This window comes from Lactuca saligna, chromosome 2 (genome assembly GCF_052625555.1).
Source record: "Lactuca saligna cultivar CGN05327 chromosome 2, ASM5262555v1, whole genome shotgun sequence".
In the NCBI taxonomy this organism is placed as follows: domain Eukaryota; kingdom Viridiplantae; phylum Streptophyta; class Magnoliopsida; order Asterales; family Asteraceae; genus Lactuca; species Lactuca saligna.
The window spans coordinates 185,817,703-185,841,958 of record NC_136418.1 but is presented as its reverse complement, the minus strand read 5'-3'; the positions used below and the strand labels follow the sequence as shown (position 1 = coordinate 185,841,958).

At 36.0% G+C, this 24,256-nt stretch overlaps 2 long non-coding RNA genes and 1 pseudogene across 2 annotated transcripts; 1 reads left to right on the top strand and 2 right to left on the bottom strand.

Moving 5' to 3' along the window:
* Nucleotides 1-1,600: 1,600 nt before the first annotated feature.
* Nucleotides 1,601-2,690, bottom strand: LOC145029436 (uncharacterized). Its single transcript, XR_013676538.1, has 3 exons — nt 2,445-2,690; nt 2,016-2,131; nt 1,601-1,927 (listed from the first exon to the last, which is right to left on the bottom strand). It is a non-coding gene; the product is annotated as an uncharacterized LOC145029436 (long non-coding RNA).
* Nucleotides 2,691-3,985: 1,295 nt separating this feature from the next.
* On the bottom strand, nt 3,986-4,714 carry LOC145029435 (uncharacterized). Its single transcript, XR_013676537.1, has 4 exons — nt 4,607-4,714; nt 4,386-4,486; nt 4,156-4,314; nt 3,986-4,054 (listed from the first exon to the last, which is right to left on the bottom strand). It is a non-coding gene; the product is annotated as an uncharacterized LOC145029435 (long non-coding RNA).
* A 4,708-nt stretch (nt 4,715-9,422) lies between these two features.
* The window catches only part of LOC145030506 (cyclin-D3-3-like), a 37,820-nt pseudogene continuing 22,986 nt past the window's right edge, over nt 9,423-24,256 (top strand).

Sequence of the window (24,256 nt, the reverse complement as noted above, 5' to 3'; positions counted from 1 at the left end):
GCCGAGTCTGATCATTGGACTCGGCGAGTCCATGCCATGCAGTCGATCACCTGTTCCCTGAAATACGCATGGTCCCGAGACATGCACCCATGGGACTTTCTGGACGTCTAAGTATCCTATTACTGGGGTATAAACGACTGGGTAACACACAATAATCTATCTAATCCCCAAAAGGGTCTCATAAACCCTAGATTCGTGTACAACGCCAAAACGACAGAAATGGTCCGAGTATTACCTGGAAACGTGTTCTCTGTATCCCCAACCTTCAGAGCTCAATCCCCTTGATCCTCCTTTGACCACAACCTTGCCTCTTCTTGTCTAACAAAGCCTTCAAGTTTCCACTAGCCTTCACTCCTGCTCCAGATGCCCACAGACGTTTAGGTTCTCCTCAATCGGCCAAAAGACGAGCAATGACGGCCCTAAAGACGTTATATACGATCCAGAATCAAACGGCTAGGGTTTCTGCTGAACAGCGTCGACTCGCCGAGTCCCTAATGGACTCGTCGAGTCCAGTCGCGAATCTGCGACCAAGTCCGTGGTCCTACTCGGCGAGTCAGGCACCAACTCGCCGAGTCTCCTCCTAAAAGTGCCCCAAAAATAGTTTTAAAACAATACCTGAAATTTCGGGCTGTTACACTATTTTATATTTCTATTCACCTTAATTTTTTAGGTACAAATTAAGGAAAAGAAAATTCTCGGCGTACCAACATATAGTCAAACGTACACCTTGCAAAATATGTAATTAAAATTAAATATCATATTTACTAATCGACTTATTTTAAAACTCTTGATGACATTTATGTATAATGATATATTTTGAATGACTTCATTCTTAATTTCAATGTTTAATATTTGAAAGTTCATATATGAAACATTGAATGTTTTCATGTAATATAAATAGTGTAATACAAAGTTTATTAGTTCAATATTATTTATTAATAGCTCATTCAAAACAACTTATTTCTTTTTTTTTTTCAAAAATATTATCGTACATAAGAAAAGTAGATTATATTAATGTTATACAAAAACTTATAATATATATTGGATATTCACTACTAGAAAAACAACCTTTTACGACACTCATTGCGCGTCGTAAAAGTCTCAGACGACGCGCAAATGCGTGTCAAGGAAGGCCCTGTCATAAAGAGAGACGACGTGCATTTACGACGCTCATTTACAACGCACAATTACGACGCGCGTTTACGACACGCAATGCGTATCAAGGAAGGCCCTGTTATAAAGGAAGATGACACGCATTCGCGTGTCGTAACCTTACGACGCGCGTGTTAATGACACGCAATGCGTATCGAAAGCCCCTGTCAAGAAAGGTCATGTCATAAATGAAGAGGACACACATTTTTGCGTATCATAAATTTAAATGTTTAAAAAAAATAAATTTATATATTTATTAATTTTTAAATTAAATTTGCATTTAATTTCTCATAATAGAAATAAAATACCATATACAAAAAATACAATCCATTGCATAATATAAAATAAAAATTTGATACTCAAAAAATAAAATAAATTGCACAAATTGTAATGTCATACAAAGAATCATTCAAATGTTAAACAAAAATAATACATTGCTAACATGGGTTATACATTCCTATAAAACTAACAAATAATCATACAACTCTGTTTCTTACTGGAAAGGAATGCCAAACATGATTACAAGTCTCCCTTAATCTTGATTACTCACCTTCTTAAGTAGAATGTTGTTGTTGAGAAGGTTACCTAGCAACAGATGAAAACACAACACCTCTCCCACAATCACAACATCATTTACAGAGAAAGGGTTGTCAATTACTTTCATTAAGACTTTCATTCAATCACAAAAATATTAAATAAAAGGGTGAAACAGTAACTTACTTTTGATAAGTTGATCTCCCTTAGAGCAAACACAGCTAAAGCATTGAACAAGACCCTATTTCAAAATTGTATACATACACAAATCATGATACCTGATATTGGAATACACACTTTGAGACATGAATAAATACGAGTAGATTAACCTGGATACATAGGAAGTAAAGATGGAAGGTGCTAGAACTCCGGGGGCATTGGGTTGGTTCCTTCCCACTCGCACACACCAAGGCAGAACTCCACTTAATCCAGCACCAAAATAAGCCTGCATTCAGAAAGCTGCAGGGGTGAGTTACAATTCAAGAATTTGTTAAAATTTGAGGAATAACATGTTCAACCAAAACAATATTAGAAAACAGGGTTAAATGTGAAACATAGCAATGTAATAATTATCAAGGTGCTGGAATACTTGAAATCTAGATTATTTGCTTGTTTGTACATCCAGACGATTTTATCACGAACATAAGTCATGTTATCAACTTTCTGAAGAAGTATACCAAGACATTTGTAAGAGAAGAATACTCTCAATAAGATATTTTAATTAAAAAAATGTAATGATAATGATAATGAGTTCATACCTGTGAAGTAGTGCAGAATGCTCATCATCATATGTATAAAGCTCATACTGCTTTGCAAAAGCATTTCCAAGAGAAATGACCCAATCAATGTCTTGAACAACATCCAAAGTTTCTGCAAGAAACTGCAAACAAAAAAAGAAATAAATAATAATGACATGAAAAGTAAGACTATCAGTCTATTACCTCAACAATAAAACAAAACAAATTATTATTAAAATCAAATAATGATAATACAAATTGTTACAAATTATGGGACAGCAGGGTCTTCTATGATGACATATAAAGCAGCCCTATTACAATATTACCCTTGTGGGACAGCAGGGTCTTCTTCTATGATGACAAATTGTGGGACATCAATACATGACTAAATGCATGTAGATTGATAAGGTTGTTTCTTTTTTTTACTTAATAAAATCAAAATGAATTGTCGTGCTAAGTGAGAGGTTGGTCACTTTATGTATTAAGACCCTCCCTATTACAATATTACCCTTGTTTATTTTTTTTATTTTATTCAACTTTTGACAATCTCATGAAAAAGGCACTATCAACCTCGTTTTTTTTTTCAATGTTCACAGAATTTTAAGCAAAATGTTGGCATCTATTTACCTGTTGTTGTTTGTTTTAGAATTTGGAGAGAGAGAGAGAGAGAGAGAGAGAGAGAGTCTTCATGCCTTTATGGTTTATCAAAGGAGGGCGCGAAAAGACAACCCAGTTACCATCCTAAGCAATTAGTGGTCCTAGACCATGTGAAAAACAGAGCTCATATCATAAGCCGATTTCATAAAAAGATATATAAAGAAAGACTAAAGAGCCAGTACCAGTTGATCAAACCCATGACATCTTTTGTGTGCCCAATGAATTTGTTCATGACAAGTGGATCCGAAGGACATATTGCATTTGCTTGCAAAAAAAACTATACACAACCAAAGAAAAATGAAATTACATCAAACCAAATAAAGAAAAGGGTATTTTAGACATTTTTTTAAGAATGTGGTATAGCAATTACTACCTGCTCAGCGAGTTTAGGTAAGTGACACCTAAAGATTAAAAACAAATAATTTAATCATATTACACTTTGATAATATTATCATTTTTTAATTTAAATAAAAGAAAAAAGATAAATTACCCAGGAAATAAGCGTGCAATAGTACAATAACCAGACATAGCTTGATCATCTGCTTCTTTGGATGCATAAGCATTCCCATATCCTATCCAACCAGGGGCAAATATTCCTTCCAAGTTACCTGTAAGTGTTGTGATAGATTAATCAAAAATTAATTAATTAATCAAAAATCAAAAATAGGATGGAACCTTTTAAGTTATCTATTAAGTGTTGTGATAGATAATGGGCAAGAGCAGCTTCACCATGGAGGATTTTCGCGCCACTCCCAACTGCCTCCTCATCAACAACCACACCATCTATTATATCTTTACCTGTTCTTTCATTAGGAATTTGCATTACATTTATAAATTATCATTCTATTTCTATCATTTCATTATAAAAAGAAAAAAAATAATACAATAGTAATCTTTAGACACAAACCTCATACATGGCATTTCATAGAGTTGAACATTGAAGTAGTTTGTTGAACAGCTGTTTTTTGGTCCTCCTGTGATCAAACAACATAACAAGTCTTCATCCCAAATACACAATTAAAGATTTTTTGTTCTTAAAAAAAAAAAGAAAAGAAATAATATGGTTTTAGTTTACCTGGATGCTATCCTTCCCAATCCAACAGCACATGTAGTGATCTTCTTTCTTTTCATCAGAATGGTAGGAGTAAAGACAAATATAGCAATCTCCACTATAAAATTTTCCAATATCCTCCTTGGGTAATTCCGTCTTTTCTTCACCATCAATATGCCATACCTAAAGCGCCCACAATTATTTTATCTTTCTACATTAAATCTAAATGTAGTAACAAGTTTATGATCTGAAACCTCAATTTTTCCATTTTCTCCAAGCAAAGGTGGAACTTCCTCCTTTACAGGAGCCGTTTTTATCTGAACTTTGGCAAAAGCACCTTGTTGCTTTAGCAGAGCTAGTCATTAGAACAAGAGTAGAACTTAGAGTTTTAGAAAAAGTCAAAAATAGCCCTAGAAAACTCAAACACCCATGTCCCATGTAACAAAAATATATATAAGATATAGAATGAATCTACCTGCTACTTTTCCTCTAGTTTCCTCAGGAGGTCAACTTAGGGTTCAAGAATGAATCTACGCCCACAGAGTAAATAATCCAACTCACTTGTAGAAAATATTTGTAAACTTGAAGCCTAAAAAACCTGATAGTAATAAGATAAAATATTAGCTTAAAAAAATTATTTTGTATATTTTCTAATTCCATAAACAATTTAGCATATTAGAATGTTGGAAAAAGATGATGACCTGATTAAAGCCAGCTCTAAATGCTTCCAATTGCCTTGTGATACAGAGAATCAAACTTATTTCTTGTTTCTCCTCCCACGTTTAGGTCCCCATCCTTCAAGCTTTGCAACAGGGCAACCCACATATGAAGTTCATATGTGGTGGAACTTGTCAAATAAAAGAAAAAGAGAGAACTGAATGCGTTCATCTTAATCGGTCACTTCAATCAAGAATTAGTGCCCTAAATCTTCAACTACATATGTCTTAACAATTTCACATAAATAATTATAAAGGATTATTACAATTATCTGAAATTTCAGATCTAGGGATGACGTACCTGGAGCCCTTGGTCGCTCAAAGATGATTTCCTCGGTAGAAACCATGGTGAGTTTGGCGCCGACGTCCTCTTAAACGGCATCACCGAACTTAGGCCAAGAACGCCTCTCCATGGCACGCTTGCTCAGCCGAGCATTAGCGATTTTATGGATGCGTGTGGTGGTGGTAATCTTAACCCGATTACCTTCGTCGTTGAATTTGTACTTTCAACCCGTGTTCATCGGGTCCAATAACCTGTTTCGGCGGTAACAAATAGTCATAGTCACCACCATCAGCTTCTTCCTCCAATTCGCCCCATCTGGGTTTTTGAGCCATGTGTGCGAAGCTGCTAGAATTGTTGCTGAGGGAAAATTAGGGTAGGAGATTCGAAGTGGTAATGTGAATAAGATGAAGATGTAATGAAGTCGGTTGTTGTGATTCTTTAGGCTTCAAAATTGGTAGATTTTTTTTTTCGATTCTTTCAAGTTTGAATAAGAAAATGAGAAAGAGTTAGGGAAATCAAGAGTGCAATGCTCGTCCTTTTTAGGTTGAAGATGAAAGATAGATAGAAGATAGAAAAAAAAAGGCGGGTTTTCAAAATTTTGGGGATTTCATTTCCACCCTTGTCTACTAAAAGCGCGTTTCATTAAAATTATAAAGCGACAGGTACAGACGACGCGCATTTAAGATAAAACGCCCTCCGTGTTTTTAATTTTTTTTCTTGAGACCCTAAATTAAGGGCACGCAATAAAGCGTGACGTAAATCCTTAAATTTTTTTGGAGAGATGACACTATTTTAAGGGCACGTCCTTTTGCGTATCGTTAATTATCGCGTGTCGTAAAAAGCACGTCATTAAAGGTCTTTTTTTCTAGTAGTGATTATAAAAGTAAAAGTAAGTTTATAAGGTTTGGACTATATTAGATAGTATCAAAATATAAATTGATGAATTTTTATGTTATTAGATAATTCGGTTAATGCCCAAAACATGAATAAAAATATAAATTTCAACATATTTCTAGATTTTCTGATAATTATTTTAACCACTTAAATGCATTTTTGCGCAACGCGCGGGGTTACATTTAGTCATTATATACTTATAAAGGAAGCATATTTTTTTGCACCACATTCATTTGAAACTCTCATATATTTTTTCTTTTACCACATTTATTTGAAACTCCCATGACTTTTCAATTTTTTTTTAATAATAGTTATAATTTGGTTAATTAGGTTAAATAAATATCAAACCTAAATTGTAATCATATATAAACTAAATTTCAATATTAAATAATATCTTTATTTCTACTAATAAAGTTATGTTTTTGAACTTATAACATATTACACTTAATTTATTAGTTTTAGTATATTGTTGGATGTAAACCATTATCATTTTAAAGATATAATTTTGGAACAATTTGTATAAAATACATAGATTATTAATTTAAATATAACTTTATAGGGTCCAATTAAATATAAATTTTAGTTTTACTTAAACAACCCAAAGAATATTTTGTAGATAGTTAAAAGTGATAAATTATAGTGTCTTTCTAATAATGATTATAAGTTGGTTAATAATGTAAAATTAATACCAAACCTAAAGTGTAATAAAAAATAAACTAAATTTCAGTTTTAAAATAATATCTTTATTTCTACTTATAAAGTTATGTCTTTACAATTTAACATATTATACTTAACTTATTACATTTAATATGATGTTAAATGTAAACCATTATCAATTTAAAGCTACAACCTTTGAACAGTTTGGACAAATTACTTAAATTATGAACATAAATATAACATTACAATGTCAACTTAAATATAAATTTTAGTTCCACTTAAAAACTAAAGAATATTTTGTAAATAGTTAAAAGTGATAAATTATAGTGATAAATGCAAAAACTAAATTGTAATCTCAATTTAACTAAAATATTTCCTAATGATATTTTTATAAATGTTAAAAGTTTTCAAATAAGTAGCTTAAAATAACTTATAATAACAATAGTTAAAAATAACTCTATATAAATGATTATATTGTTACCTTTAAAATCAAAAAATAATGTTTGATGTTTTAAATAATTATAATGAAAGAAATTAAAACATTAAACAAATAAATTTTAAATTATTATTTAACAATAACAACACCTATAAATAATATTAAACCTCAAATTATATTTAATTTTATTCATGGGTAACTCACGGGTAGAAGTCACTCAAACGATTGAGATTACAAAGTTATAATAGATGCGTATATTATCATACAATTCAAAATAATCAATATATAATATATCAATTTAGTATACGAATTATTATATCAAATTTAATGACAACGTTGTTGTTATATTAAAAAAACATATATTTATAAAGACTTCAACTATATAGGTGTTTCTGTGCATTACAATATCAACTTAAATATAAATTTCAGTTCCACTAAAAAACCAAAGAATATTTTGTAAATAGTTAAAAGTGATAAATTACAGTGATAAATGTAAAAAAAACTAAATTGCAATCTCAATTTAACTAAAATATTTCTTAAATATATTTTTATAATTGTTAAAAGTTTCCAAATAAATAGCTTAAAAAAACTTACAAGAACAATAGTTAAAAATAACTCTATATAAATGATTATATTGTTACCTTTAAAATCAAAAAATAATGATTGATGTTTTAAATAATTATAATGATAAAAATTAAAACATTAAGAAAATAAATTTTTAAAAATTAGTTAACAATAACAACAACTATAAATAACATTAAACCATATATTATATTTAATTTTATTCATGTGTAACTTGCGGGTAGAAGTCATTCAAACAATTGAGATTATGTAGTTCTAATAGATGTATATATTATCATAAAATTCAAAATAATCAATATATTATATCAATTTGGTATATGAATTATTATATCAAATTTAACCACAACATTATTGTTATATTAAAAAAACATATATTTGTAAAAACTTCAACTATATAGGTGTTTCTATGTAACGTGCGTGCATTCGCCTAATATACTTATACAAGAAGCATTTTTTCCTTTTACCACATTCATTTGAAACTCACATGACTTTTAAATTTCTTTACAATAATATTCTATATAAGTTAAATAATGTTCTATAAACAAGAAAATGTGTTCTATTACAATGTCTTCATCCTACATCGATACTGAGAGTAAACAAGAGAACATTTCCTCTTCTATAAATAGGAAAAGTTGTGAAATGTTTCAAATGGACAAAACCATGAGAACTTCTTTATTTCTACCTTTTTTAGGATTTTGAGGATATTATTTGGTGAGATTTTCTATATTGAAAAGTGTCCAGTTAGGTTTTATAATTCCAAAAATGGTTTTGAACGAGATTTTTTAGGTTCAAACCGTGTTTTAGTAGAAAAAGTTATGTAGTTGGGTATATTGAGTTGAATTGAATTTGGATCAATTTGGACTGATAAAGTAATTATTTTTCTTTCACCACATACATTTAAAACCCCTATGATTTTTCAAATTATTTCTAATAATATTATAAATAAGTTACATAATGTTATATAACATCTACCTAAACTAAAAATTATAACTGTTTGAAAAATCACTTTGATTCAAAAGCAAGAAATATATACAAATCAGGTTTCACTAGAAAAAAAATTATGTACTTTGGTATATTAAGTTTAATCGTGTAACATCCCGTTTGAAATTAAATAAATAATAAGCTCTAAAACCCCGAGTTGTAATTTTTATAATTATTTTATATTATTGTAGCCAAAATCAATAATATTTAGCGGAGTGTTGGTTTCGGGGAGCCAAATGTTATAATTTGGATTTTCATGGGTTAAAGTGCATTTCTGGGATTTATTTTATAAAGATTTTCAGAAGTCAGGGGGTGTTTGGTAATTAATGGACATAGATTGAAAGGATTTTGGAATGTTGAGGCTTAAATGGTAACTTTTGGGAATTGAATTGTTAAGAATCTTGGATGCTAGGGGCTGCGTTATAAATTGTAGCCTTAATTTGAAAAAGATCTCATGGGGAGGAACCAAATGTGTAAAATGTGAATAAGTTTGAATGGAGCGGGATTTAAACCCGGTGCCACCTTTCCCTCTTGTTGCAACACCTTAACGCTAAACCTAATGCATCTTTAGCCGCCACCCTTATACCTCCATGCTCCAGCCGTCTCCGTCTTCAGTCAGGTAAGGACCGTTGAGTTTCACCGCCACTGCTCGCATGGCCGAAAAATGCGAGTACTACGAGCCGATTGTGGTCATGGGAGACCGGTTGAATGAGTTCGGTAGCCGTCATGTCCCTCATCGTCAATGGCGCAACCCCCCAATTCATCCTCGTTGTTGTTGCCATTGTGGCTCGCCATCGTCGTTGCCGCCTTGGAGATGGTCCGTTCTATCAAATGTTCTCCAACCTCCGCGTGCTGCCTCGAGGGTGGTTATGTTAGGAGCGTGTTTCAGTGGATTCATGGAGGTATGTGTGTATGTTTCAGTGTGGATTTGGCGGGTGCTATTGGCCGGAAAAGCAACCACCACCACCACCGTGAGGTGGTGGCTGCCATCTCTTTTTCCACCACCAGCCACCATAGGGGGTTGGCTGTGTACGTGAGTGGGTGTGTGTGTGTGCATAATTCATGATTCTAATGCTGTATGGATTCTCTTGGCCAGGAAACCGAAGAAAACTCATCACCACCACCATGAGATGGTGGCTGCCACTTGTTGTCGTCATTCTGCCACTACTAGCCACCATCTCCGATGGCTATGGGCTTTCGGGTGCATTGGATTAATGTTTGGAGTGCTTTTGGTGTTGCATTGGCCTAAGATCATAACCACCACCACCGCGAGGTGGTGGCTGCCATCGTGAACGACCGCCAACCATCACTACACGAGGTGGTAGTGGGTGGTAACCGACTTGATAGACTTCAATTAATGTAAAAACTTAACTATTGGAGTAATTGATTTGTGATATGTTTGGAAACCCTAATTAACGTTTAGAAAACCCTAATTTTGGGAATGTGAGTATGGATTTGTCGGGACCCACGTTGGACCGTTGGATTTGGAATTTTGAATTACGCCCGACCACATTGTATATTTGGTCTAGTGGAGTAATGGACTTAATGAATTAGGTCCTTAATGGATTAAGTCCTTAATGGGTTAAGTAATAACACTTAGGGCTGGAAATTCTCGACACGACCCGCGACACGACACGAAATAAATGGGTTTGGGTTGAGTTTTTCAATCCGCTAACCCTCCAACCCGCCAACCCGTTTATTAAACGGGTCATATATGGGTTTCTCAAAAAATAAACTTGTTGACCCGCCAACCCGTTTATATTCTCAATAAAAAAAATTATTTTATTTTTAAATGTATTTATATATCAAGTATTAATATTTAATAAGTATTATATACTATATACCATTGATTCATAGACCATTTGACTATTTTGACATTTTAACTCGTGGTGGATAGTCTAAGGTCGTAAGTCGTAACCTCTAAGGCTAAGTCTGTAACATGTTTCTATAAATGTTTTTAATTTTCATTTGGATGTTTAAGACTTAAATGTCTAAAATTTGGACCCACGAACCCAAATCTGACCCACGAACCCGCCAACCTGTGAACCCGTATAAATAAATGGGTTGGCGGGTCATATATGGGCTTATGTTCCAAACCCACCAACCCGTGACTTGTATATTTAAATGGTTCGTGTGTTGGGTTGGCATATTTTGACCCACCAACCCGCGACACGCCAACCCGAATACGACACGATTGCCAGGCCTAATAACACTTAACCCTAATCGTCATTTTATGTGAAAACCCTAATTTTGTTTGGGCCTTGAGTTGGGCCTTTCTGTTGGGTTTTGGTGATTGGGCTATCGATGGGCCATCGAAGAACAAGTATATAGACTAGAATATTTGGATGGGCTTTAGGGTAAGTTCCATGTGATGGGTTTGGGCCTAATTTGGAAAATTAGGCCATAGGTGGGCCATAATTGAGCTTGATGATTATGAGATATTGGACCATTGGAATGCCAAGTGTTTCGACTAGAATAAATGGTTGGACCTTAAGGTAAGCCCATATAGAGGTTTGGGTCCAATTTGAAAAATTGGGCCATATGTTTAGCCTTGGTTGATTATTAGGCTTTTGGGCCTTTGGTGTGTGAGTTTGGGTCTTGGTTTTGAACCAAGCTAGGTTAGGGGTAAAATGATCCGTTTACCCTGAGTGTAGATTTATGGTTATGTATTGAAACTCAAATGGTTAATTGGGTTTTGTCTTGATGAGTAACAGTACGAGGATCGGTTAGCCAACAGTCAGGGATTTATCCGTGGGACTTCAACAGTGCAAGGTGAGTCTCCTCACCATACCAATGGGTCGAAGGCACCAAGGTCGGCCCATTCAGCTAGTTGAGATGATTATTGTAGAATCATTATTAATATGCCTAGTATATATGAGAATGTGCTAGTACTTTGTTGGTTAGGCATGGAAGACCTCGGGGGGATCCCGTGGCAGTTGGATATTAGACCATGGGGGGAGCCCATGACATTCCAAGTAAAGACCATGAGGGGGAGACCATGACACATAGGTATAATACCCTGGGGGAGGGGGAGAGCCCATGGCATCCTGGAGTAAGACCCTGGAGGGAGTCCACAACATCCTTATATGTTTATATGCATTGTTTATGTGGTATGTGCTATACTAGTTGTCTATGCGGTATGTGGTATACAAGTTGCGTATGTGATGTATGATATGCTAGTTGTCTTTGTGATACTTGGATGGAAGACCCCGGGGGGAGCCCGTGGCAGTTGGATATTAGACCATGGGGGGAGCCCATGGAATTCTAGGTAAAGAGCATGAGGGGGCCCATGATACATAGGTATAAGTCACTAGAGGGAGTCCATGGCATCCTTATATGTTTGTATGCATGGCTTATGTGGTTTATGTAGCTCATATAGCTAATATTTGTAACACCTCGACTCTCAGGTATAAACTTTACAGTCTTATATTTCCATTTTTAAAGGCCGACTCAACGAGTTGGATGCCTTGACTCGTCGAGTAGGAACGGATTTGGTCGTGTGTCTTAAGTGTCCAAATCGACAAGTTAGAGGACACCACTTGACGAGTTGGAGCTGGAGGATGAAACCCTAATTTCTGGGGTTTTGCACCATATTTAAAGGGTCATTAGCCTCCTTAACAACCCCCTTTGAGCTCAGAAACCCTAAATCATGTTTTCTCTCCATATTTGTGTGTTATTAAGCTTGGATGGTGGATCTTGGTGAGAAGAGCTTGAATATCAAGGATCTTGGAGCAAGGAAAAGTTGTGGATTTGAACTCTACTCCATTTTATCATCACTTGAAGGTAACAAGTTGTTACCTTGAACTTCCTTCTATCTAGATCTCTTCGTACTTAATATTAAGGTCGTTTTAGCATGATTGGTGATTTATTTCGGGTATTGGCCATGAGCTAAAATTGCAACTTCAGATCTAGGCTCATCTTGGTTCTTATAGCCATAAAGCTTCAGCCTTTAGCAAGATAATGCCTTTTCCTCACTTACAACCTCTTCGTTAACTTGATTTTGGCCATTAGCACCTTGCATGTACGTAAAGTTTGCAACTTTACGTAGGAAGTATGCCCTAGTAACTTAGATCTACAATATGGAGCTTTGGGGTGGCTTATAAGCATCTGAATGGAGAAAGGACTAAAGGGACTCGGCGAGTCCGATGAAGATTAGCCTTTGAAGGTTTTGCATGAACTTGGCGAGTCAGCGTGAAAACTCAACGAGTTAGTTAGGATTTCCTCGACTTGTGAACACGCGTGGACTCAACGAGTTGTATGGAAACTCGACGAGTCAACCAGGGGTTTCATGATTTCTCGTGTTCTAGAAGGACTCGACGAGTCAGTGAGCTGCACTCGATGAGTTGGGTCAACATGGACTGTTGACCTTAACCGTTGACCTTGACTTTGAAAAAGGATGGATTAGTTTGACTTCTGGGGGTATTTTAGTAATAGAAATTTATGGAAACGATCTTATGGTAAATATAGGTGGTGGAGTCCGTAGCTATAATTCGAGAGTTTGAGCTTATCACTTCAGTATGACATTTTCGAGGTGAGTTATACTCATTATAATAAGGGGTCCAAGGCACCAATGTCGGCCCATTAGATCTTATATCCTAGTAGTTGGTGATATGTTGAGTATAAGTTAGTTATGCATGCTAGTTGTTATGTCGGTTTGGTAGATCTGTAGGACTACATGTGTTACTATCTGATTATCTGTATGTGCATTAGTTATGTTATATGTCAACATGTTATGTGGGATGGGTTGAGGTTGTATTGCGATGTGCGGTAGCCAACAAACCCTAGAGTATTCAAGATATGAAGTGAGGGCCAGGAAGGGCATGCCAGACTCATAGTGAGGACTCAAGAACATTCCAAATACGATCTGAGGGCCGGGCAGGGCATGCCAGACTCATACTATAGGCTCAGGAGCACTCCATATATGAGTTGAGGGTCGGACATGGAAGACAACCTTGTATTGTGGGCTCAATTGCAAGCCAAATGTGAGCTGTGGACTTGGAAGGCAAGCCATACTCGCACTATAGGCCCAGGGGTAATCCAGTCTGTAAATTTATGGACCCATTACATGATGTTATTTGTATATGTGCTATTTGATGTGTATCGGTATTTTGGGGGAACTTACTAAGCTTTGGGCTTACAGTTTCAGTTTTGTTTCAGGTACCTCAAATGATCACGGGAAGGCAAATGCGTGATCGTATAGCTCCTCATATTTTTTGACTTTGTTTCTGGGATACTCTGATATTATACTATTTTGAAAACAAATTTGTAATAAGTGTTGGTTTTAAATGTTTTAAAAAGTTTAAATTTTGTATGAATTTTTATGGATGTTACAAGTTGGTATCAGAGCCTTGGTTTGAGTGAATTGGAGGAACACTCGTTTGAATCTAGTCTCAAATCAAGGAAAAGATTTTCAAATGGTTTTCAAAATATTAGAGGAGGATGTAGAGGGTGCGATCAACCGGAGCCAGTAAGTAGAACCCAAAATACCATACATATATATGATATTATGATATGATAGAACAACATGCTAGTACTAGGCAAGGGATCTTCAGGAATTGCATGATCGAATTGCCTGATTATATGATACCTGATAGCCTAGGGTTTTCCTTATATGAAATTGACATCATTACAGTAGTTGCTTAGTGTATGCATCACGACCGTACATAATTAAGATCTTATAGACTAAGAATGTTTGGTTTGGCCTTATTTCTTGTTCTTGTTTGATGAAGGGCTTAAGGTAGGATCATGTATTCAAAAGTCTATAGGGTCCAGCATTATGTATGGCTAGCATACATGAGTGTTGCAGGGTTGGTGGAAGTTTCATGGGTGGGTTGTGTGAGGCTAGTAGGTTAGTTATGAGATATTTAGCCTTCCTCTAGGAGTGAGGATTGAGAGACCACCATGCATATGTATATTATTAGGGTGTTGTGATGATACTTGAGACAAATATGGGTAGGTGTGGAAGGTAGTATGGGCTCGTACTACTGAAAGCATAGGACCCATATGCGTAGCAAGTCACAACCCCTAGGGTTTAGTTGGGAGCTGGTTCCTTGTTATTTATGCATATTATCTTATATCTTCCTAGTATGTTTTTAGAATGGTGGTTACGAGGCGCTTTATGGCTGGATCATGATTAGGATCAGGAGATGGCAGTCAGGAGGGACCGATAGTACCCGAGATTGTTGGTCAGATGGGGATGGATGAGCTAGATGCCTGGATTCGAGAGATCCGACATGATGAGGTTGCCATTTTGTTCCGGGCACAGCTTCCAGAGATGTTTGGATCTATCAACACTGCCATGGTTGAGTATTTCAACAAGTGCTACGCAACCCTTGCAGAGACGGGTGCCTTAGTAGCTGCATCAGCTATAATGGTAGCAGGGGGAGGAGCCAGTCGGGCTTTTCAGTGCAGGGACTTCGATAACAAGAAGCCCCCTACTTTTGATGGGACTCGGGACCCCATAAAATCCATAAGGTGGGTTTTTAACGAGGAGGGGTGCTTCTTTACATGTTTATATCCTACTGACCAGAAGATCAGAATTGCCCTGAACCTGCTGAGGTCCACGACAAAGGACTAGTGGAGGTTGAGGATTGCATCGTACTCGGATAATTAGAGAGCTGCAGTTACATGGGAGTAGTTTAGGGATATGTTATGTGCTCATTACATTCCACGGGTAGAGCGTGAACGTTTAGCTCAAGAGTTTTTGGGGTTGAGACAGGATGGGGAGTCCGTGACGAAGATCACCCGCATGTTCACAGAGAAGGCAATGTTCTACCTGGAGTTTTCCTCTGAGTAGGCTCAGATGGCACGTTATCTGAGCATGCTCAAGACTGACATCCTTCACTTTGTTTCTACCCAATGGTGTGACACCTTACTAGAGTTATAGGAGGCCGCTAGGCGGCGTGAGTTGGAAATTGAGTTGTAGTTGAGGGAGTAATGGCAGACCCCAACACAATCACAACTGACGCCAAAGCAGTCTAAGACCGCTGATTCTAGGACCGGGGGTCAGCAGGGCCGCACTTGTGGAAAGTGTGGCAAGGGTTATTCTGGGGTTTTTCGAGTAGGTAACGGGTGCCAGTCCGCCAGCCCACCTCGGTTCCGAGTATGAGGCTATGTTACCACTGTGATCAGGTTGGCCACTTGAAGGCCAACTGTCACTTACTCGCCGCCAAGTCGTCGCAGGCTCCCACGCTAGCTACACTGCAGATTACAGATAGGAGACCGGGTAGAGTACAGCCCCCGAGGACTTAGGGACACGCCTTCCAGCTCACAACCGAGGAGGCCGTGGTAGCAGCAGATGTGGTTTATGGTATGTTTCTATCCCTTATCTTACTGATTATATATGTTATATGCATATCTATTTGTACTTGTGATTGGGTACGTTTTTAGTGAACTCCTTACCTGCCTTGGTATTATTTGACTCGGGGGCGAGTTGGTCATTTGTTTCTCAGACATTTAGTAGGGCGTTCAGTGTGCCAGTAGGAGAGCTACAGTGTCCGTTGCGAGTCTCTATCGTCAACGAACACGGGGTTTCTGCTTTTTCAGTCTATCATGGATCTGATTTGGAGATCTTCGAGGTGTCTTTCCCGATCGACTTGATTCTGATTCCCATAGGGGATGTGTGTGTGATTGTGGGTATGGACTACCTTAGTCGTTTCGGTGCCATGATCGACTGTGAGGGTCCGCGGGTAGTGGTTCGAACCCCAATTGGGGGAGAGATGATTATCTATGCCTAAGGTATCAGATTGGGATCGGGGTTTTGTTCAGTTGCTAGGGCTCGACAGTATATTCAGCATGGGTGTGCGGGTTATCTAGCATATGTGGTGGATACGCGGGTCAAGGATCAGATTTCAGTTTCAGAGGTTCCAGTGGTCAGGGAGTTTGCTGACGTGTTCCCGGAGGCGTTACCGGGAGTGCCTTCGGAGAGGCAGGTCGAGTTTAGGATCAACCTAGTGCCAGGTGTGGCCGCTATCGCCAAGGTGCCATACCGATTGGCACCACCAGAGATGCAGGAGCTGTCATCACAGATGCATGAACTGTTGGGCAAGCAGTTTATCCATCCGAGCAGTTCCCCATAGGGAGTACCGATTCTCTTCGTCAGGAAGAAGGATAGTTCACACTGGATATGCATTGATTACCGGGAGTTGAACAAGTTGACGGTGAAGAACCGTTATCCACGCCCGAGGATAGATGATCTTTTTAATCAGTTGCAGGGGGAATCTTGATTCTCCAAGATAGACCTGAGGTCCGTGTATCATCAGGTCAGGTTTAGGGAAGAGCACATGGAGAAGACCACATTCCGGACTCGGTATGGAGATTAAGAGTTTGTATTGATGCCGTTTCGCCTCACTAACGCGCATGTAGTATTTATGGACCTGATGAATCGAGTCTGCAGACCGATGCTCGATTGCTTGGTCATCATATTCATAGACGATATCTTGGTATACTCCAAGACCAAAGGGCAGCATGAGGATCGCCTTTGGGAGTTATTAGGAGTTTTGATGCGGGAACGACTTTATGCCAAGTTCTCAAAGTGCGAGTTTTGGTTATGAGAGGTTCAGTTCCTTGGACACCTTGTTAACCAGGATGGGATTTTATCGATCCGGCCAAAATTGAGGTGGTTATGCAGTGGGAGGTTCCGAAATCTCCTTTAGACATCAGGAGCTTTCATCAGGAGCTTTATGCCAATAATATTTCCTATTGGGATCTTGTGGCCTTGTTTCGTTCATCCTCCACCATCTTGCTTTATTAACACATGCAAGGGCACAAGACTGGTCGAGTTATCGATAATGCCAATAAGTCAGACAACTACCATCATCTCGATCATCAGTAGCCTCTGACCTCTTCCCGTCAGTCCGCCTCGACCCTTAGTGATCTCTGATATAGTTGTAAGCATATTTCAAGATATAAAACCTCATATGGTACAATTATAAGGACTTATGAACTTTTTTTGAAAGATTAATCGGCATGACCCAAGATCAATTTATACATAAAAATCAAGAACCCTAGATGATTTAAAGAAAACTTACTTAAAGAACATTATATCCTTTGATGTTGAAGATGAATAACTTCATATTATAATTCTTCCACTTCACGTAATTGTGTCTAAGTGGTTGAATCCGATGGATAGAATAATACACACGATAACGGTGTTCTTATAGAGAGGATTTTGAAAGTGGAAAATAAATAATCGTATTCTCTCTATGACACGTGCGTCCTCTTACATGTGTGTTTTAATTGATCATTTACACCTTATGGAAAGTATTATAACCACACATAATTGGTCCCTCGAGTTATGGACAAATGTCATCTCCATCATACTACATATAATTAATCCTCGGGACCTAATATGTCATATGGAAAATGTTGTAATACATAGTATAATTGTACGCAACACATAAAAAAACAATACAAAATAGTACGATGGCAACATTAATGGGTTATTCTCCAACATTCTCCCACTTAGTCTAGTGATTATTTGTATACATGTTCTTTTTTCTTGGTCGAGTTACATTCATCTTGTTTCATATAAACACCAAGAGCAGAAAAGTACAGCCTCACGTTCCATATTAAACACGGGACCCCGGCTGATCATACTTTGGTACTTTATATGAAACTTACGATTAATTTGAGCCAAATGACTTTATTGTTAAGTGGTAATGCATTACATTTCTATATATAATAAGTAAGTGTGCACAAGTTAATAATATAGACAAATTACGTATTATGGAGGAATAATGATCAAGTACTTGAATAATAAAAATTTTAGTAAAGCATTATGCTATAATTACATTATACTAGGTCTAGCCATAAACCCATACCAACGACATGTTGAAATATTGTGGGTGCTATACCTTTTGTAATTGGATCCACTAGCATATCATTACTATTGATGTGCTCGATACAAATATCATTATCCCCCACTTGCTCTCACACGAACAAGTATTTTGTATTGAGGTAAATCCCCACTCCACTTTCATTATTGCTAGTGAAAAAGATTATAGGGGAAATGTTATAGCAATAAAGTTTCTTTTAAAAGATTTAAAATGGAATTTATAATTATAAGTCTTGTAATTAACTTTCTCAACAAAATTAGATGATAGGTTGCATTATATATTTCAACATATTTTGTCATCATAGTTGATGTAGTCTTCAAATTTTAATTAGGACTCTTCCATAATATTTGGCCAATTGACAGCACAAATATGTATCCTAATAATGATTATTTATCTTTGCATGTTGCAAAGTCAAAGTCTGAAATCATAGCAATTATAAGTTATCACTTAGTGTATAAACAATTTTGTAATTTTTAGTCTCATGGATAATCACATAATTTATTGGCATCTTTTTTTAATGATCTAGATCGTGATTTGATTGATAATGACATATGATACCAATAACATAAGTGATTTTGAGACCATTACAAAGTCGGGCATACATAAATCTTCCAACTACTTAAGCATAAACTATTGAAGCCATTTGATCTCATTCTGCCTCTGTATTTTAGGTATTGAAGTAAACCAAAAGTATCTTCTTAAATAATGGAAGCAACTAAAGGGAAGCAATGTGCATGTTATATCTATTTACTACATATTTGATATATACCTTTTGTAATGATACTAAAATCCTTTAGTTTTCTCGATATATTTATATGCCCATTACATATGAGGCTTCTTATAGAATGTTCATATCGAGGTGATGTGATAGTAAGTGTTCTGATCAACATATCATGTTATTTATTTGCTAATATAATTTCATCTATATGTAGAACAAGCATGATAAATTTCCTCCCACTTAACTTAAGGTATATACATTGATCTAGTTGGTTCTTAATGAAGTCATTCCTCTTTATGACTTTGACGAATTTAGATACCATGGATACGACGTTTGTTTTAGCATATATATATATATATATATATATATATATATATATATATATATATATATATATATAACATTCGGAAGCCTAAGGTACTAAACTCATTCATTCTCAACCACTTGGGTTGTGGTGACTTGGTAAGGCATGTGGAAGATATGGTGGATAACCTATTGACCCATGTTCAAATCCTCGCACTACTAAGCCCTTGTGGCCATGGAGGTTCGCCTGCAGTGACTCCAGGGCATGAGGCAAAGCCTCATGTTTGCAGCGGGGGATTAGCCGGTGCGCGAAAGCTGGCCCGGAAACCCTCGTTAGGGAAGTTCCCTTTCCAAAAAAAAAAAAAAAAAAAAAACTCATTCATTCTCGCATTTTGAGGGTCCTCACGATGTGAGATCTTGGGGGTCGCATCGTAAGTGCCCATTAACCTATTAACCTGCATCTTTAGAGTCTCACAAGGTGAGACATAAGGTCTCACGACATGAGAGTGGCTTAATAACCCCAAACCCTAATTTTAGGTATTTAAGAGAATTAGAGGCTAGGGTTACCCATCCTTAACCTCTCTTGCCCTCTAAAAGGAAGGAAAACGGAGAGAAGAAGAAGCATCTTGGGTAGGAAATTGCTTGGGATTATCATCATCAGTTATTATCTTGTTTGGACCATTATAAGTATCAAGACTCAATCTTTACTCCATTTCATGGCTAGATCTAGGTTTTTGGCCCATTTTCTTATGTTTTGGCTTGATTAGAGTCGAGTAGATCCATAAAGTTAGCAACTTTATGGATTCAAATGGCCCTTTGAGTCTTATATCATTTAGATATGGGATTTGGTGGAGTATTAGAGCTTGCATGAGGAATTGAGGCCATATTTGCACTTTTTTACCTAAAATAGTGAAAGGACATGAATGGTGCATGCATGTCCATAAAGCAAGCATTTTTATGGACTATTAAGGTCCCATTTAACTTCTATAAGGGGTGAGATTGAGTGTTGAATGGATTAAGAATGTTAGAAAGGTGGTTTTTGGCTTCAAATTGTTATCACGACGTGATAGATAAGCTCTCACGACATGAGCATGAGTTAGCATCCCCGTTGAGTCGTCTGAGTCAAGAGTGAGTCTCGGATTCGTATCGGACATGTCTCACGATGTGATCAAGGGTTGGTCACAATGTGAGGTGTTGTTTGGACTTTTGGGCCTTACTATGCTTTGGCCCATTTGGGGCCTTGGGTGTCATTTACGAAATTGGGCCTTCTTGGGTTAGACCCATGAGGGGTTTTGGGCTAATTTAAGATGATGAGCCATTATTGGGCTTTTGGTGGTGAATTGGTTTTGGGCTAAGTAAGAAAAGGGTAAAAAGGTCTTTTACCCTAGATATTGGTCAAGTAGCTTAGATTCTTGATGTGGGTCAAGATCCAATTATTAATTGGGTATTATTTTTATGATGTAAGCGTAGAGATTTATCCAAACCAGCAAACCGAGATTCATTTGCGCATTTGAACTGCTAGAGGTGAGTTTCCTCATTGTGTTTAGTGGTTCGAAGGCACCAATGCCAGCCCATGGTTTGATATGTTTAGAATGGTAGATGTATGCATGATTCTTGCATACGTTTATATGTTTATATGATTACCGGGAGGGGCCCAATGTCCATTCTGTATGCTATTTATCTTTGTGATTGTTGCATGCGTTATGTGTTTATCTATTTATATGTTTATATGTACACCGGCAGGGTCCGATGCTGGGCGGGGCCCGCTGACGGGTGGGGCCCGCTATATGTTTATTATGTATTATATATGGTATCTTGGGGAACTCACTAAGCTTTGTGGTTACGGTTTTCAGTTTGTGTTTTCAGGTAATTCCGGTTCGAAGGAGAAGATTTCGGGATGATTGCAGTGCACACACCATCTCGTCCCACATTTTATGTTACTCTGATGTTTTGTGATGTTCTTGATACACTTTGTTCCTCCCTGGGTTTTATGATGATATTTTGGATAATAGTTTTCTTAATTTAAAAACGAAAATTTTTGGTCTTAATTTTTGGAACATTACAATATAATAATTCTATGATTTTAAACACCAGATGTTCTTGACCCTTAGAAATAAAACCTATCGGCTGGGTCATGTATACATCTTCGTATAAATCATTATTAAGAATAATAATTTGACATCTATTTGATCTACAACACTAAATAAAAATGAGCTATGATGGCCATTACAATCCTAAGGAAGTTGGATAAGAACATTTATTGATATCCTTTTATGAATACCCTTTAATGACTAATCGAGCTTTATGCCTTTCGATGTAATTATTGGAGTCCAACTTGCTCTTTAGGATTGACTTGCATCTTACATGTTTGAAAAAACCCTTTGGTAATTCAGCAAATACGCAAAACGTCTTTCTTTTATACCAAATTAAATATCTTTAATCATTTCTTCACTCCACTTACTTGATTGATCACAAGTGATGGAATCACTATACATAAATGAGTCATATTCCTTCCTTATGTGAATATTAACCTCATTTATTTAATCATCAAAATTTATGGACCACCTAACTTAAAGAAAATGTATTATAATTATTGAATTCCATGTGTTTTAATGTCAATCTCTTGAATGAGATTATTTTATGAGGAAAAATATATTGACCAAAAAAAGTTGCTTTAAGTTCTCTTCTTTTTTTATCACTTTAGTTAAATTCATGTCTTCTCAAGAAATGAACCCCAAACATAGTCTTGTTGTAATGTTGTATTTACGATTCAAAAGAAGATTAGGAAAAGAATCGAAAGATGAATTTTTGGGTTCGTACTTTTCAAATTTAGTGGGTAAGGATAATCACGAATCAAAAACCAAAATTGAAATTATAGTGTAATACTAATATTAAAATGTGGATGATCCAACATCAACTTATACATAAACATCAAGAACCCTAAATGATTTAAAGAAAACTTACTTGGAGAAGTGTTGAATAAACATCAAGAACCCTAAATGATTTAAAGAAAACTTACTTGGAGAAGTGTTGAAGATGACTAACTTCATATTATGATTCTTCCACTTCACATAATGGTGTTTAAGTTATTGATTCTGATGGATAGAATGATACACACGATAATAGTGTTCTTATAGAGAGGATTTTGAAAGTGAAAAATAAATAATCATGTTCTCTCCATGAAACATGTGTCCTCTCACATATGTGTTTTAATTGATCATTTACACCTTATGGAAAGTATTAGACGCACACATAGTTGGTCCCTCGAATTATGGACAAATGTCATATCCATCATACTACATATAATTAATCCTAGAGACCTGATATGTCATATGACAAATGTTACAATACATACTATAATTGTACGCAACACATAAAAAAAAACATTACAAAATAGTACGATGACTAAATTAATGAGTTATTTTCCAACAATTTTTACTTAGTACGATATTACGGCTCAACCTGCTACTAGCATTTTTTTATATTCTATTATCTATATCGATTTTATTTAAATAGTGAAGCACGTGGATTTTTATTCTAAACTCGTCACTGAATCAATCATTTTATATTTTTAGAAAATGAAGAATTGATGAAGGGCAAAAGGTAGTTTGTGTAAATTACCCTTCCCTTCGTGAAAATCCCACGTGACTTTTATGCATATTTTCCTTCACTTCCCCTTCCATTTGCTTTCATAAAAAGCTTAAGAACACAATTCGTAACTAGACTTTTTAATACTTAAGACGATAAAATAAAATTTCTTTGATTTAGACCATTGCGATATAAGAATGTATTATAAAGGTGTAAATTGACATTTTATCAAATTGTTGGAGTTAAATGTTGTGAAATGGAGACTAAAATGAAGGAGAAATAAACAAGGTTAAAATAAATACAAAGTATGAAAGCCAAGGGGGTAAATTGGAAGATTCACAAACACATAATGAAGAAAAAAATAATTTGGGGTAGTTTGTGATTATAAGAAAGAAAATAAGGGACTAGTAAGAAAACCTTGTAACTTTAAATGGATGATAATGTTATGTTTTCAAAAACAAGAACCACCGGAACGTATCGTGTCCGTTTCAGTTCAATTTCTTTGATATTGTTTTTCGTGTAGAAATCTGCACATGAGATCCAAATCAAGACGATGAGAGAGGATTGAGGGTAAGAGAATTGATTAACGGGAGGCAAACACATTTGGGCCTCGGGGTATTATTATAAAGGATGAGGCCCAATTAATACGATTTTTCTTGTCCATTTACATCCTCTAATTAGCCCAAATCAATATCTTCCTCATATCCATGGATACCTTAAGATATCGTCGTATCACCAAGCAAATCGAAATTATTATGTTAAAAAAGGACAATTTTAAAAATATTATATAGCCGTTTAATAGACAAAACTGTAAAATAATCCATTTGGTATACATAATTTTTTTTTTCTAAGGTTTAATCTAAACCTCAATTTTTTTTTTAGCTCCGTGGTCATTTTGACCTAGGTTTTTTTTTTTTTTTTTTTTTTTTTCCTAACTAAATTGAAATAACTTTAACACCATTAGGGTATTTATTTTTTATTTTTCTTTTATTTTTTAAATCTAATACTTATTTATTTAGTTAAACAATAAAAAAATAAAAGGGCCCACATCTCTCTCTGTCTCAAGAATTGTAGAGACCAAAAGGTGTGTAGTCTAGAGAGAGAACCTGCAATGACATATTAGAAAACATC